The sequence below is a fragment of the Lithobates pipiens genome, unplaced genomic scaffold (genome assembly GCF_037356315.1).
Source record: "Lithobates pipiens isolate NorthernLeopardFrog02 unplaced genomic scaffold, aLitPip1_a1.2 Scaffold_18, whole genome shotgun sequence".
Taxonomy (NCBI): domain Eukaryota; kingdom Metazoa; phylum Chordata; class Amphibia; order Anura; family Ranidae; genus Lithobates; species Lithobates pipiens.
In genome coordinates, this window is record NW_027507758.1 from 94122051 (window position 1) to 94140978 (window position 18928).

Genomic DNA, 18928 nt, shown 5'->3' on the forward strand with positions numbered 1-18928 from the left:
CTAGGAGTTGGGTAGCTCCACAATGAAATCCATAAACAGATTTGTCCCAGGCCTCTCTCTATTGGGTATGAGTTGTAGGAGGAACACTGGAAGTTTTCGTGGAGTCTTACTCTAAACAAATACGGAACATGCAGCTACGAGGGCAGTTCCATCAGCACGTAGACTAGGCCACCAGAATTGTTGATAAAGGGCCCAAAAGAGTTGATTCTTCCCAGGCTGACCAGCAGCTTTGGGAAAATGGTAAGTCTGGAGCGCAGCAATGCTGGGACAATGATTTGTGGATGAAACCTCGAGAAAGTGCATCTGCCATATACTCCTGGCAATTAGCCAACAGCAAAACGGAAGAAGATATTCCGATTGACGGGAGAAGGAAGGTTGTTTGTTTGTGAATTGCAGAATCTATACCACGATTGAAGAAGAATTAAGTCTGTTTTTAGAGAAAAACAAAGACATTGCTTGTTGAGTGTACAGTGTAATGTGGTGAAAATAGGGGCGGACTGACAACTAATGGAGCCCCTGGGCAATAGAAGCTCATGGGGCCCCCTTGGGCGCCACACCTTGCCAGGGAGACAAGGGGGGGAGCACACAGGGGGAAACTGGAGGGAGAACGCACACGCACTCACACAAACACAGGGAGACACACACACACACAGGTGGACACTCACACACCACACACAGGGGGACACACTCTCACACAGGGAGACACACACACGGGGACACTCACACACACCACACACGGGGGGACACACACAGGGGGATACACTCACGCACACACACACAGGGGGACACGCACACTCACACAGGGGGGGAGGACACACTCTCACACACACACACAGGGGGACACACTCTCACACACACACACACAGGGGGACACACTCTCACACACACACACAGGGGGACACACTCTCTCACACACACACACAGGGGGATACACTCACACACACACACACACACACACAGGGGGGGGACACTCACACATGGGGGGACACTCACACAGGGGGGACGACACTCACACGGGGGGGGGCACTCACACAGGGGGGGAACACTCACACAGGGGGGGACACTCACACAGGGGGGACACACACTCACACACCACATACAGGAGGACACACTCTCTCAAACACACACACAGGGACACACACACACACACACACACTCACACACACACAGGGGGATACACTCTCTCACACACACACACACACAGGAGGATACACACACACACACACACGGGGATACACTCTCACACACACACACACACACAGGGGGATACACTCTCACACACACACACACACAGGGGGATACACACACACACACACACACACACACACACACACACGGGGATACACTCTCACACACACACACACACAGGGGGATACACTCTCACACACACACACACACACGGGGATACACACCACACAGGGACACACACACACACACTCACACACATACGGGGGCACTCACACACATACGGGAACACTCACACACACACACACACACACATACGGGGACACTCACACACATACGGGAACACTCTCACACACACACACATACGGGGACACTCACACACATACACATACGGGGACACTCACACACACACATACGGGAACACTCACACACACACACACGGGAACACACACACACGGGAACACTCACACACACACGGGAACACTCACACACACACACACATACGGGGACACTCACACACACACACATACGGGGACACTCACACACACACACACACATACGGGGACACTCACACACATACGGGGACACTCACACACATACGGGGACACTCACACACATACGGGGACACTCACACACACACACATACGGGGACACTCACACACACATACGGGGACACTCACACACATACACATAGGGGGACACTCACACACACACATACGGGGACACTCACACGCACACACACATGCGGGGACACTCACACACATACGGGAACACTCACACACATACGGGGACACACACACATGGGAGGGCACAGGGGGACACACACAGGGGAGGACACACACAGGGGAGGACACACACACACACAAACACACACACACACAGGGGAGGACACACACACACACACAGGGGAGGACCACACACACACACACAGGGGAGGACACACACACAGGGGAGGACACACACACGGGGAGGACACGCACACGGGGAGGACACACACGGGGGGACACACACACACAGGGGGGACACACACACAGGGGGGACACTGGGTTGGGGGTGACGGGGCCCCATGCATCTGTGCCGCCAGTCAGTCCGCCCCTGGGTGAAAATATAACTAAAGGCAAAACAGATTTTTAGAAAATTTACGGTTTCTGAAGGTGCCCAGTGGGAGTGAAGAAACACTTTGGCTGGAGTTTTTGGTGATGTAATTTCCGGCCTTTGGATCACACGCCGAGGCAGCACTTCTGGGTTTTACATGACAGGGATTATAACCCTCCCTTACTTTATCCAAAATAAAAAAAAGTTTGCCTTTAGTTACACTTTAAGGACTATTACAGTAGAATTTAAAAAAAATTATGAATCCTCAAATAACATTTTGATGTGGCTGTCATTAAAAAAAAAAAAAAATACTGAACAGATTTTTATAGGTGCGGAATTTCAGAAAAGTTTGTGTATAAACAGTGCTTCTCATCTTGATTCAAAAAGGCTTAACATATTTACAAAAGCCTGTGATTGAAAATCTATGAGAGTCAAATTTTCAAACTGTGAAAACTATTCTCACTGTCACCTGTTCACAAAGCAAAATTACGAATATTCATACATTGCAGGTCTAGAACAAAGAAATACACCTGTTGATGATTTTATATCACCAACCCAACTGTGACTTCTGTATACAAATACAGTTTGTGAAATCCCAGCATATTAAGACATGAAATGTTGACCAGAGAAATGAGCATATGATCCAATTTGTACACTGTGTTAACATCTTTTATAATTGTTCCACAGATGCATATAAGAAACAGTTCTCCAATGTTCATGTGCACTTGCCCTAAAGCATTCACACAATTTAACCACTTTCAGACCGGACCATTTTGCTGGTCAATGACCAGAGGTCTTTTTACAATTTGGCACTGCGCTGCTTTAACTGGTAATTGCGCGGTCATGCAATGTTGTACCCAAACAAAATTTGCGTCCTTTTTTTCCCACAAATAGAGCTTTCTTTTAAAAGTATTTGACTGACTCTGCGATTTTTATTTTTTGCGATATAAACGTAAAAAGACCGCAGATTTTGAAAAAAAAATGATATTTTCTACTTTTTGTTATTAGAAAAATCCAATAAACTCAATTTTAGTCATACATTTAGGCCAAAATGTATTCAGCCACATGTCTTTGGTAAAAAAAAAGTCAATAACTGTATATTTATTGGTTTGCGCAAAAGTTGTCACATCTACAAACTAAGGTACGTTTTCTGGAATTTACGCAGCTTTTAGTTTATGACTGCCTATCTAATTTCTTGACCCCATTTTGGAAAGTAGACACCCTAAGGAAATTGATAAGAGGCATGTTGAGCCCATTGAATATTTTATTTTTTTGCCTCAAGCGATTGAATAATGACTAAAAAAATGTTTTTTCTTTTTTTTACACAAAGTTGTCACTAAATGATATATTGCTCACACATGCCATGGCTATATGTGGAATTGTACCCCAAAATACATTCTGCTGCTTCTCCTGAGTACGGGGATACCACATGTGGTAGACTTTTTGGAAGCCTAGCCGCGTACGGGGCCCCGAAAACCAAGCACCACCTTCAGGATTTCTAAGGGCATACATTTGTAATTTCACTCCTCACTACCTATCACAGTTTTGAAGGCCATAAAATGCCAAGATGGCACAAAACACCCACAAATGACCCCATTTTAGAAAGTAGACACCCCAAGCTATTTGCTGAGTGGCATGTTGAGTCCATGCAATATTTTATATTTTGCCACAAGTTGCGGGAAAATTACAAACTTTTATTTATTTTTATTTTTTTTTCACAAAGTTGTCACTAAATGATATATTGCTCACACATGCTATGGGCATATGTGAAATAACACCCCAAAATAAATTTTGCTGCTTCTCCTGAGTACGGGGATACCACATATGTGGGACTTTTTGGGAGCCTAGCCGCGTACGGGGCCCCGAAAACCAAGCACCGCCTTCAGGCTTTCTAAGGGCGTAAATTTTTGATTTCACTCCTCACTACCTATTACAGTTTTGAAGGCCATAAAATGCCAAGATGGCACAAAACCCCCCCAAATGACCCCATTTTAGAAAGTAGACACCCCAAGCTATTTGCTGAGAGGCATGTTGAGTCCATGGGATATTTTATATTTTGCTACAAGTTGCGGGAATATTACAAACTTTTTTTTTTTTTTCACAAAGTTGTCACTAAATGATATATTGCTCACACATGCCATGGGCATATGTAAAATGACACCCCAAAATAAATTCTGCTGCTTCTCCTGAGTACGGGGATACCACATGTGTGGGACTTTTTGGGAGCCTAGCCGCGTACGGGCCCCCGAAAACCAAGCACCGCCTTCAGGATTTCTAAGGGTGTACATTTTTGATTTCACTCCTCACTACCTATTACAGTTTTGAAGGCCAAAAAAGGCAAGATGGCACAAAACCCCCGCAAATGACCCCATTTTAGAAAGTAGACACCCCAAACTATTTACTAAGCGGCATGTTGAGTCCATGGAATATTTTATATTTTGCCACAAGTTGCGGGAAAATTACAAACTTTTATTTTTTATTTTTTTTCACAAAGTTGTCACTAAATGATATATTGCTCACACATGCCATGGGCATATGTGAAATGACACCCCAAAATAAATTCTGCTGCTTCTCCTGAGTACGGGGATGTAACATGTGTGGGATTTTTTGGGAGCCTAGCCGCGTACGGGGCCCCGAAAACCAAGCACTGCCTTCAGGATTTCTAAGGGTGTAAATTTTTGATTTCACTCCTCACTACGTATCGCAGTTTTGAAGGCCATAAAATGCCAAGATGGCACAACCCCCCCCCAAATGACCCCATTTTGGAAAGTAGACACCCCTAAATTTAGGGGTACACTAGTGAGACTCACAGGTAAAAAAGCACCTAGGCTGTCAGCGACTGTATCAAAACGCTACAAAAAAAACTGTTAGCGATCGCAGGGATCAGGCCTGACTCTGCGAACGCTGCAGTTATGTGTGTTGTGTTTTGTAAGTGACAGTGATCGATCGATACTGCACTTGGGTGGGCTGGGCTGGGCTTGGCGGAGGGGCTAAATGCAGGTGCTAGCAGGTATCTGGGCTGATCCCACTAACAATGCGTTTTGGGAAACCTAAACTGCTGGCGACGCTAATATAGATCTGATCAGATACTATATTACTAAGGGAGGTGTATGCTTTGCGCGTGGGTGTTAGCGGTACTGGCACTAACCTGACGCTGCCTGGGGCGACGCAGACCCTATCTGACCCTCAAACTTATATCACCCGCCGGGTGATCAGGGGGTTAAACCTTTATTAGGTAATAAATGGCGGGTGCCCTGAAACTATAAAAAAATAACTAACCAACCAGCGTCACCTGTAACAGTTATATGGTGATCACTGGTGAAAGGGTTAACTAGGGGGCAATCAGGAGGCTTTATGCGGTAGTATATGGGGGTCCCTGTCGCTATAAAAAGCTGCGGCGAACCTAAATACCTACCTGCCTAACTAGCGTCACCTGTGACACTAATACAGCGATCAGAAAAACGATCGCTTATTAGGCTGGGTTCACACTTGAGCGATGCGGGAACGCCACGAATCCGCGGCGGGTTCCCGCATCACACTGCCCTATGCGAACTGCTGGGAGTGTCAGTGAAATGTTATTGACACCCCCAGATCAGTTCGCATATCGCAGTGCGATCTGCAAACTCGGACAGGAATCGGATCGCATGGTGTGAACACTGCTGCGGACCAAAAAAAGGGTTCCGTGCGAGTTTGCAGCAGGTGCGGCGGGCGCGGCGGGTGCGATGCAAATTCAGCCATACTATCTGTATGGCTGAACTCGCATCGCACAGAGATCGGATGTGATTTGCACTGCAGTGCGGTGCGAATCCCATCCGTTCTCATAAACCGATGCAATGTGAACCCAGCCTTAGTGACACTGGCGACGGGGGTGATCACGGGGTTAAACCTTTATTGGCTCTTACTCATGGGTACAACTGCCTAACAGTTATTACAGTCACAAATGACACCAATGCAATAAAAATAAAAAAAAAATGCAATTGGTGTCACTGTGACTGGGGGTGCAGGGGTGATTGGGGGGGGGGGGTGATCGGGGGGTGAAGGAGGGTGAAGGAGGGGTAAGAGTGTGCCTGGCATGTTCTACTGTGTAGTGTAGTGTTGGTGCAACTCACCGATCCTCTCTCCTCGGTGCCGGAACGAAAAATACCGACACGGAGGAGAGATTACATCACTTCCTCTGCCTGTGTTTACATTACAGGAGAGGAAGTGATGTCATGCTGCACTTCCATTCGTCAGGAGCGATCGCGAGGGGGAAGCCATGAATGAATGGCCGCCCCCTCATTCCGGATCGCTCCTGAACGGATTCCGACCGCCGCTGGCACCGGGGGGGGCCCGATCGGGCCCCCACCCGCGGGAAGGCAGGGACGTACATGTACTCCCATATGCCTGCCCGTGCCATTCTGTCGACGTACGGGAACACTCACACACACACACACATACGGGGACACTCACACACATACACATACGGGGACACTCACACACACACATACGGGAACACTCACACACACACACACGGGAACACACACACACGGGAACACTCACACACACACGGGAACACTCACACACACACACACATACGGGGACACTCACACACACACACATACGGGGACACTCACACACACACACACACATACGGGGACACTCACACACATACGGGGACACTCACACACATACGGGGACACTCACACACATACGGGGACACTCACACACACACACATACGGGGACACTCACACACACATACGGGGACACTCACACACATACACATAGGGGGACACTCACACACACACATACGGGGACACTCACACGCACACACACATGCGGGGACACTCACACACATACGGGAACACTCACACACATACGGGGACACACACACATGGGAGGGCACAGGGGGACACACACAGGGGAGGACACACACAGGGGAGGACACACACACACACAAACACACACACACACAGGGGAGGACACACACACACACACAGGGGAGGACCACACACACACACACAGGGGAGGACACACACACAGGGGAGGACACACACACGGGGAGGACACGCACACGGGGAGGACACACACGGGGGGACACACACACACAGGGGGGACACACACACAGGGGGGACACTGGGTTGGGGGTGACGGGGCCCCATGCATCTGTGCCGCCAGTCAGTCCGCCCCTGGGTGAAAATATAACTAAAGGCAAAACAGATTTTTAGAAAATTTACGGTTTCTGAAGGTGCCCAGTGGGAGTGAAGAAACACTTTGGCTGGAGTTTTTGGTGATGTAATTTCCGGCCTTTGGATCACACGCCGAGGCAGCACTTCTGGGTTTTACATGACAGGGATTATAACCCTCCCTTACTTTATCCAAAATAAAAAAAAGTTTGCCTTTAGTTACACTTTAAGGACTATTACAGTAGAATTTAAAAAAAATTATGAATCCTCAAATAACATTTTGATGTGGCTGTCATTAAAAAAAAAAAAAAATACTGAACAGATTTTTATAGGTGCGGAATTTCAGAAAAGTTTGTGTATAAACAGTGCTTCTCATCTTGATTCAAAAAGGCTTAACATATTTACAAAAGCCTGTGATTGAAAATCTATGAGAGTCAAATTTTCAAACTGTGAAAACTATTCTCACTGTCACCTGTTCACAAAGCAAAATTACGAATATTCATACATTGCAGGTCTAGAACAAAGAAATACACCTGTTGATGATTTTATATCACCAACCCAACTGTGACTTCTGTATACAAATACAGTTTGTGAAATCCCAGCATATTAAGACATGAAATGTTGACCAGAGAAATGAGCATATGATCCAATTTGTACACTGTGTTAACATCTTTTATAATTGTTCCACAGATGCATATAAGAAACAGTTCTCCAATGTTCATGTGCACTTGCCCTAAAGCATTCACACAATTTAACCACTTTCAGACCGGACCATTTTGCTGGTCAATGACCAGAGGTCTTTTTACAATTTGGCACTGCGCTGCTTTAACTGGTAATTGCGCGGTCATGCAATGTTGTACCCAAACAAAATTTGCGTCCTTTTTTTCCCACAAATAGAGCTTTCTTTTAAAAGTATTTGACTGACTCTGCGATTTTTATTTTTTGCGATATAAACGTAAAAAGACCGCAGATTTTGAAAAAAAAATGATATTTTCTACTTTTTGTTATTAGAAAAATCCAATAAACTCAATTTTAGTCATACATTTAGGCCAAAATGTATTCAGCCACATGTCTTTGGTAAAAAAAAAGTCAATAACTGTATATTTATTGGTTTGCGCAAAAGTTGTCACATCTACAAACTAAGGTACGTTTTCTGGAATTTACGCAGCTTTTAGTTTATGACTGCCTATCTAATTTCTTGACCCCATTTTGGAAAGTAGACACCCTAAGGAAATTGATAAGAGGCATGTTGAGCCCATTGAATATTTTATTTTTTTGCCTCAAGCGATTGAATAATGACTAAAAAAATGTTTTTTCTTTTTTTTACACAAAGTTGTCACTAAATGATATATTGCTCACACATGCCATGGTTATATGTGGAATTGTACCCCAAAATACATTCTGCTGCTTCTCCTGAGTACGGGGATACCACATGTGGTAGACTTTTTGGAAGCCTAGCCGCGTACGGGGCCCCGAAAACCAAGCACCACCTTCAGGATTTCTAAGGGCATACATTTGTAATTTCACTCCTCACTACCTATCACAGTTTTGAAGGCCATAAAATGCCAAGATGGCACAAAACACCCACAAATGACCCCATTTTAGAAAGTAGACACCCCAAGCTATTTGCTGAGTGGCATGTTGAGTCCATGCAATATTTTATATTTTGCCACAAGTTGCGGGAAAATTACAAACTTTTATTTATTTTTATTTTTTTTTCACAAAGTTGTCACTAAATGATATATTGCTCACACATGCTATGGGCATATGTGAAATAACACCCCAAAATAAATTTTGCTGCTTCTCCTGAGTACGGGGATACCACATATGTGGGACTTTTTGGGAGCCTAGCCGCGTACGGGGCCCCGAAAACCAAGCACCGCCTTCAGGCTTTCTAAGGGCGTAAATTTTTGATTTCACTCCTCACTACCTATTACAGTTTTGAAGGCCATAAAATGCCAAGATGGCACAAAACCCCCCCAAATGACCCCATTTTAGAAAGTAGACACCCCAAGCTATTTGCTGAGAGGCATGTTGAGTCCATGGGATATTTTATATTTTGCTACAAGTTGCGGGAATATTACAAACTTTTTTTTTTTTTTCACAAAGTTGTCACTAAATGATATATTGCTCACACATGCCATGGGCATATGTAAAATGACACCCCAAAATAAATTCTGCTGCTTCTCCTGAGTACGGGGATACCACATGTGTGGGACTTTTTGGGAGCCTAGCCGCGTACGGGCCCCCGAAAACCAAGCACCGCCTTCAGGATTTCTAAGGGTGTACATTTTTGATTTCACTCCTCACTACCTATTACAGTTTTGAAGGCCAAAAAAGGCAAGATGGCACAAAACCCCCGCAAATGACCCCATTTTAGAAAGTAGACACCCCAAACTATTTACTAAGCGGCATGTTGAGTCCATGGAATATTTTATATTTTGCCACAAGTTGCGGGAAAATTACAAACTTTTATTTTTTATTTTTTTTCACAAAGTTGTCACTAAATGATATATTGCTCACACATGCCATGGGCATATGTGAAATGACACCCCAAAATAAATTCTGCTGCTTCTCCTGAGTACGGGGATGTAACATGTGTGGGATTTTTTGGGAGCCTAGCCGCGTACGGGGCCCCGAAAACCAAGCACTGCCTTCAGGATTTCTAAGGGTGTAAATTTTTGATTTCACTCCTCACTACGTATCGCAGTTTTGAAGGCCATAAAATGCCAAGATGGCACAACCCCCCCCCAAATGACCCCATTTTGGAAAGTAGACACCCCTAAATTTAGGGGTACACTAGTGAGACTCACAGGTAAAAAAGCACCTAGGCTGTCAGCGACTGTATCAAAACGCTACAAAAAAAACTGTTAGCGATCGCAGGGATCAGGCCTGACTCTGCGAACGCTGCAGTTATGTGTGTTGTGTTTTGTAAGTGACAGTGATCGATCGATACTGCACTTGGGTGGGCTGGGCTGGGCTTGGCGGAGGGGCTAAATGCAGGTGCTAGCAGGTATCTGGGCTGATCCCACTAACAATGCGTTTTGGGAAACCTAAACTGCTGGCGACGCTAATATAGATCTGATCAGATACTATATTACTAAGGGAGGTGTATGCTTTGCGCGTGGGTGTTAGCGGTACTGGCACTAACCTGACGCTGCCTGGGGCGACGCAGACCCTATCTGACCCTCAAACTTATATCACCCGCCGGGTGATCAGGGGGTTAAACCTTTATTAGGTAATAAATGGCGGGTGCCCTGAAACTATAAAAAAATAACTAACCAACCAGCGTCACCTGTAACAGTTATATGGTGATCACTGGTGAAAGGGTTAACTAGGGGGCAATCAGGAGGCTTTATGCGGTAGTATATGGGGGTCCCTGTCGCTATAAAAAGCTGCGGCGAACCTAAATACCTACCTGCCTAACTAGCGTCACCTGTGACACTAATACAGCGATCAGAAAAACGATCGCTTATTAGGCTGGGTTCACACTTGAGCGATGCGGGAACGCCACGAATCCGCGGCGGGTTCCCGCATCACACTGCCCTATGCGAACTGCTGGGAGTGTCAGTGAAATGTTATTGACACCCCCAGATCAGTTCGCATATCGCAGTGCGATCTGCAAACTCGGACAGGAATCGGATCGCATGGTGTGAACACTGCTGCGGACCAAAAAAAGGGTTCCGTGCGAGTTTGCAGCAGGTGCGGCGGGCGCGGCGGGTGCGATGCAAATTCAGCCATACTATCTGTATGGCTGAACTCGCATCGCACAGAGATCGGATGTGATTTGCACTGCAGTGCGGTGCGAATCCCATCCGTTCTCATAAACCGATGCAATGTGAACCCAGCCTTAGTGACACTGGCGACGGGGGTGATCACGGGGTTAAACCTTTATTGGCTCTTACTCATGGGTACAACTGCCTAACAGTTATTACAGTCACAAATGACACCAATGCAATAAAAATAAAAAAAAAATGCAATTGGTGTCACTGTGACTGGGGGTGCAGGGGTGATTGGGGGGGGGGGGGTGATCGGGGGGTGAAGGAGGGTGAAGGAGGGGTAAGAGTGTGCCTGGCATGTTCTACTGTGTAGTGTAGTGTTGGTGCAACTCACCGATCCTCTCTCCTCGGTGCCGGAACGAAAAATACCGACACGGAGGAGAGATTACATCACTTCCTCTGCCTGTGTTTACATTACAGGAGAGGAAGTGATGTCATGCTGCACTTCCATTCGTCAGGAGCGATCGCGAGGGGGAAGCCATGAATGAATGGCCGCCCCCTCATTCCGGATCGCTCCTGAACGGATTCCGACCGCCGCTGGCACCGGGGGGGGCCCGATCGGGCCCCCACCCGCGGGAAGGCAGGGACGTACATGTACTCCCATATGCCTGCCCGTGCCATTCTGTCGACGTACATCGTCGTGCGGCGGTCGGCAACTGGTTAAGTGTATTTACATTTTTTGCAGTCAAATTGGAGAAAACCCTATTTCATGTTATGTGTTCCCGTTGAAATAATAAAAATAAAAATTCTACTTTTTAGCTGTTTCTCATAAAAAGGCGTCATGGCTGACTTTATGTTTTTTTGTTTTTTTTTCAATGTCAGGGTGAGTCCTCTGTCCTTAAGCCTCATACACACCACTAGTTTGTTTTTGTTCAACCTGCCTGATAGCTCTGGTCAGAGCTACTGTACTTAACAATCCAATGTTAGTACAGCGATCCCCCTGATGTACTATTGTGTTCTGACAGGCTGGCCTGCTACCACACACATGGGCTGAATGTCAGCCGGTTTCTATTGAACTCGCTGACATTCATCCCATGTGTACTAGGCTTAAATCTGTCCTCATTAACATACAATGTAAGAAGCCTAATGGCTAAACCCAGGTACACAAGGGCCAAACCGGGAGACATTTGCTGTTTCAAACGAAATGGCCAACATTTGGCCAGTGAGTATGTCAGTCTGTCGGACGAGCATGCTGGAAAACCAGCAGCCGACTGACTCCCAATCAGTGCTTTCTGACAATGGCGGAGAGCGCTGATTAAAGTATTCTGGCTGGGGGGGGGGGGGCATCCCCTGTCAGAACACAACAGCTCAGCAGGTAATATCACTGTACTTACTTTGCATATTGAGTACAGCTGGGTTGAAGAGAAAAAGTGTACCAGGCTTAAACCTTTAACCCTTTGATATTAAGGACAATGTTCAAATTTAGTTACAACTGATAATGAGGATCTGCCTGCACAGTACAGAGTTAATTATGGCAAACACAGCTGTTCAGCCCGCTCATAAATTAAGAGAACTATATAGGAATTTTACTTGCTGGAGGTTTCAGAAACAGCATCCAAAAATGATAGGCTGCAATTTATTTTTATTTTTTTTATTTATGCTATGTGAATGAGAACACATAATGAAAAAGTGGAAAACAAGAGACCAAAGATATGTACCAAAGGCTTAGATAGAGGGTATTACCTCAAATTAATCATTAGAAGTAGAGTAAGAGCCAATGGTAAAAGGACTGGTGGGAAATGTGCAAATTTCAACAAAACAGTTGCACATTTTGCAGCTGTGCCCAAAAATTAAGACAGTTGTACCCATGAGTAAGAGCCAATGGTAAAAGGACTGGTGGGAAATGTGCAAATTTCGACAAAACAATTGCACATTTTGCAGCTGTGCCCAAAAATTAAGACAGTTGCATTTCTCCACATGACGAGTCATTTACCACAGATGGAAGATCTTGATTTTCAAGAACGCCTCATTTCAGATCTGGTATGAAACTTCTGCCTGCAGCATATCAGCCATGGTAAAAGTACCAACCAATTGTTTACAACAAGAGTGAGAAGGAAACACATGTTTGAACCACAGAGCTTGGTGGGAGAATTATAGCAATCGGTAGTTAAAGGCTCACACGCCTCTTAATTCCTTGCGTTCCACATCTCCCTCTCCTCCACAAGATTCATTAGTAGAATCCCCCAAAATATCTTTGGCCTCAACTGACAGGTAAGGAAGTCTCAATGGGGCTTTCAGAGACATAGGGTATACCAGATCAAGTGGGGACAAGGATCATCATGGGGGCTATGCTGTGTAGTTTCTGGAAAAAGCTTGAATATCACCACAAGTCTCCAACATTTCAACGTTTCAAGCAGTATCTTTGACCAGGTATTTGTCTCTTCTGAACCTGCTGAAGTGGAACAAAAAATGTCCCCAAATCACCCCCATGCCCAGCATTTCAATGTCGAGACAAAATAGCTAACTTTGCAACTGCTCCTAATCCATCTAATTGAATCAGCCCCCTTCCACAAGTCTATGGCCTGGCATGTATCCAGCTGCATTGTTTTGTTGCCAAGAAGGTCATCCCTTCCCTCCATTAGCACATGGAAGGTAATTTATTTGTTTTGCTGGACCAATATATGAGCTGGAGGGTCCACATGGCCACAAATATGTGGTCCATTAAGCATAGTCAGGGATGCTACATATCCTTCAGAGCACAGTGAGTCAATTTGCTTGTGGCTGCTAAAGCTAGTGGTACCATGTTGGTGGCACTGAAGTCACCTGTACCCCCTCCTCCTCACTTGAATCATCTTCTGTTGCCTCAGAAGTAACCAAGTCCTCCTGAGCCAGTGCAACCTCTCAAGCAATATGTTGGTTTTGCCTGGGGGACTGGAAACACCCTGGGCCAGAGATTATGGCAGCTTTCAAAGGCCAGGCTGAGAAGTGGCTGATCTCACACTATCTTGTACCAGGCAAGGTCATGTGTGAAATCAGCACCTGCTGGCTTTCGAGGGGAAATTTCACACATACTAGTAAACCCAAATACCTGCATTCATCATCTCAGTAACATCCATTCTGCTTGTTCCTTAAATGGAAACTGTAAGGCCGCGTACACACGGGCGGACTGTTCGCCCAACTTTGTTTGTCAAACAGTTTCGGCAAACAGTCCGCTCAAAATTAGCATGGACGGACATGGCCACACACGGCACTTTTTGAGCGGACTGTTTCAGCGAACTGTTTGCCAAACAGTTCGCTCAACTTTTGAAATGAACGGACTCGCCCACGTAAGGCGGAGGCAAATCCGCCCATTTCGAGCGCGTGTACAGGTAGGCGGGGCCCGCGAAGGAGACGTCGCGGGCTCCGCCGCCTGGAATGGACTTAAAGGGGAACCCCAACGCCGAAAAAAATCGGCGTGGGGTCCCCCCAAAGTCCACAACAGACCCTTGTCCGAGCACGCTACCCGGCCGGCCAGGAAAGGGGGGCGAGCGAGCGCGCCCCCCCTCCTGAGCCGTACCAGGCTGCATGCCCTCAACATGGGGGGGTGCCTTGGGGAAGGGGGGGGCGCGCGGCCCCCCCACCCCAAAGCACCTTGTCCCCATGTTGATGAGGACAAGGGCCTCTTCCCGACAACCCTGGCCGTTGGTTGTCGGGGTCTGCGGGCGGGGGGCTTATCGGAATCCGGGAGCCCCCTTTAAGAAGGGGGCCCCCGGATACTGGCCCCCCACCCTATGTGAATGAGTATGGGGTACAATGTACCCCTACCCATTCACCTGTGAAATAAAGTACAAAAAAAAACACAACACAGAGAAAAAATATTTTATTGCACAGCTCCGGGGGTCTTCCGTCTTCGGGGGTCTTCTCGCCGGACTCCTCCGCTATCTTCTTGTAGCTCTTTTGCTAGCGGAGGAGTCCGGCTTTCTTCCTCCCCGCCGCCGGCCTCTTCTCCCGACTTCGGGGGTCTTGTCCCCCTCTTCGGTTCTTCGGCCGGGCCACCGCGCCTTCTTGTAGCTCTTTTACAGGCGGTGGCCCGGTCTTCTGTCGCCGCTGTCGCTGTCGCTGTCGCTGTCGCCGTCGCCGCCTTCCGTTCTTCTTCTTCTTCTTGTTCTTCTTCTTCTTCTCCAGGAGATGTTGACACGTCGCTCTCTCCGGCCGGAATGCCAGAGCCGCGCTGAGCGGTCACTTATATAGTGACAATGGGGCGGGGTCACATGGTATATGTCACGACAGAAGACCGGGCCACCGCCTGTAAAAGAGCTACAAGAAGGTGCGGTGGCCCGGCAGAAGAACCGAAGGCGGCGACAGAAGAACGGAAGGCAGCGGCGACAGAAGACCGGGCCACCGCCTGTAAAAGAGCTATAAGAAGGCGCGGTGGCCCGGCAGAAGAACCGAAGAGGGGGACAAGACCCCCGAAGTCGGGAGAAGAGCCCGGCGGCGGGGAGGAAGAAAGCCGGACTCCTCCGCTAGCAAAAGAGCTACAAGAAGATAGCGGAGGAGTCCGGCGAGAAGACCCCCGAAGACGGAAGACCCCCGGAGCTGTGCAATAAAATATTTTTTCCCTGTGTTGTGTTTTTTTTTGTACTTTATTTCACAGGTGAATGGGTAGGGGTACATTGTACCCCATACTCATTCACATAGGGTGGGGGGGGCCGGTATCCGGGGGCCCCCTTCTTAAAGGGGGCTCCCGGATTCCGATAAGCCCCCCGCCCGCAGACCCCGACAACCAACGGCCAGGGTTGTCGGGAAGAGGCCCTTGTCCTCATCAACATGGGGACAAGGTGCTTTGGGGTGGGGGGGCCGCGCGGCCCCCCCTTCCCCAAGGCACCCCCCATGTTGAGGGCACGCGGCCTGGTACGGCTCAGGAGGGGGGGCGCGCTCGCTCGCCCCCCTTTCCTGGCCGGCCGGGTAGCGTGCTCGGACAAGGGTCTGTTGTGGACTTTGGGGGAACCCCCACGCCGATTTTTTTCGGCGTTGGGGTTCCCCTTTAAGCCCATTCCAGGCGGCGGAGCCCCGCCTACCTTCACACGCGCTCGAAATGAGCAGACTTTCCTCCGAGCGGGAACAGTTTGCTCATTTCGAAAGTAGCCTACACACGGGCGGACTGTTCGCTCAAACACAGTTTCAGCGGACAGTTTTTCGGAATTTCCGAAAGACTTTGTCCGTCAAACTGTCCGCTGAAACTGTCCGCTGAAAGCCCACACACGAGCGGACTGTCCGCCCAAACACTGTTCAGCGGACAAGGTTGGGCGAACAGTCCGCCCGTGTGTACGCGGCCTTAGAGAAGATATATAGTAGCTTCCTTTCCCAACATTATTTTTGGAGGGAAATTGCTTATCCTAAAATAAAGACTATGCAACTCCAGAGTTCCTACTTTAATGGCTTAATATTTCTTCCATGCCAAATGTGTGGGCATCAGCTTCAAGTTCTACATGTTTAAAAACAAGTCTGTAATGTCAGCACCCACAATTTTAACCTGACAGCCTCCCCCTAAGAAGCGGATTTTAGGAGACACGTTTTTTTTATTTTTTATTGACTATCTAGCATTCTTGCAATTTTCCCACGACTCTCTCTCTCTAGTTTGAGGCAGTTACTCTACATAATTTATGATTTGTAGATAAGAGCAAATACTTTCTTGAGGTTCAGATGTGAAAATTAAATGACACACATCATATAACCAAATGGAAGCACTAATTGCCAACCAAGTGAGTACTGCGTGATTTACATGGAAGACTACACTTGTGCCATTAGAGGGAAGCACTAAATTATTTAAAAAGTTTATTCAATTCAGGATGCCACTTCAGCGTTCCATCAAATGTTAATCTTTCATGTTAATAATTTGTATTAATAATTATGTAATGTTTTTTGAGCCATGTTTTACCATAGGTTATAAGGCCAAGTATTATCAAGACCCATTAAGGAGAGTTTTTGCTCCACATAGGTATATACGTTTTAAATAAATGACTGATGTAGTTCGTGTTATTATCATGATTATATAATTTCAAAAACAAGTAGTGGACAGTACAGAATATGTGTCATGCTCCCAATAACACATACTAAGCTATACTGCAACCAGTAAGATTCCATGGTGACATTTGTCTGTTGAAGTTTAAAATAGACGGGCAAGCATTTTATTATTTGATGAAGGTGAGGTTTGGAGAATGGAATCAATAAGACATTTCTCCAGTAAGGACCTAGATGAAGACCTGGCATAGGATGTATTCCTTTTCTATTTTGTCCAAAAGAGATTGTCTTTAATTTACCACAATGAAAAGACTTTTTCATGCTCAAAATAAAGAAACTTTAAAGAAACTCACTAACCCTATAAATACCTGTAATCAATTAATCAATAAATAAATAATATTATGCAGATATTAGCAGCACAATTACTATCATAGCAATAAGGTTACATGACCATTTTTTCAGATCTTAAAACTTTGGCACCTTTTACAGTGAGCCAATTTATTTGTGGAAAAAATGTGTCCCAAATTGAAATGCTACAACTGTATGAATATATTCTTTTTTTGTCCTAGATCCTCAGTGTATTTGAACCATAAATACGTATTACAACAATCTTTGGAAAGTGTGAGTCATAAGCAGACAAACACTTCTGCCTACCTGTCTATTGTACCTTGTCCAATGAGTCATGTACGAAATACATTTTTCTGCAAATCTCTTAGATTTGTTTATAAAAACAATACTGTGAGTGGTGTTATCAAATAATAAATCTATTCTAATAAAAGCCAAGAGAAATGCATCCAACTATATGTTTTTTGTATGATATACATATTTTCCAGAAAAAAATCTAGAAAAATCGAACCACTGGACCAGGAGGACCATTGGCAATAATGTGCGCTTGATCTATGAAGGATTGAATTCTTCTCCATCAATTGTAGTTTAGAGAAAGTTTGATTGAGAATAAAGGTGAAGTTTAAAAGTTTTTGCATCGATATGTAGGCTAATCATTTAGAGTGTACTTTTTGCATGTAATTAAGGCTCCATTCACGCCTATGCAGGAGCAAAGTTTTTGCTCGTTTTGCATTTAACCTGCCCTACACATAAAAATCACACAAAAAAACTTTCTTCCGGTTTGTGAGATGAAAACATGGTGGCAGAAGGGGATCTGGAACTGGAGAATGAGGAAAACTGTAATTAGCGGCCAGTTGACAAGCCTCAGAAATATGACAGTGGAGGCGGCCGACCTGGAGAGAGTGACCGACTCTGCTGAGGAGAAGGAGATCCAGAGCTCAACCTGGAGACGGCTATGTCGGTAATTGGAGACCGGCAATCAAGAGAACAGAAAGCCAAGCAAGAAAGTGAAGAGGAACCTGCCAAGGTCAAAATCAAGAGGAAGACGTGGAGCTTATTATGAATGAAATGGAAATTCCTTCATCAGCAGCTAAACAAAGTCTGAGGGAACACATGGGAAATGAAGTAGAATCTCTCATCACTCTAACCTACTGAGCTAAATCACATTTACTAAAGCTTCATCTCTCCTTATGGAAACCTTCCATTAAAAGTGGGAGCAAACCTGGATGGTGGACTATTCATTATACCAGAGAGGGACAACCTGGGACAACCTGGATCTCCCTGATATATGTGAAATTACAAGTCCCATCGAGCTCTAACATAGGTGTGTTAGGAATTATAATGCCACAGCTGACAGGGATTATTTTAATTATGCCATGTTGGTTAAGAACGTGTTTAACAAATGGACCAAATAATGGGTA

The 18928-nt window shown here is 46.1% G+C and overlaps 1 protein-coding gene and 1 pseudogene across 7 annotated transcripts in view; both read left to right on the forward strand.

The window, feature by feature from the left end:
• MACROD2 (mono-ADP ribosylhydrolase 2) overlaps positions 1-18928 on the forward strand; it is a 3459957-nt gene that overhangs the window by 2138139 nt on the left and 1302890 nt on the right. The window lies entirely within an intron of this gene.
• On the forward strand, positions 18304-18662 carry LOC143989402 (huntingtin-interacting protein K pseudogene; annotated as a pseudogene).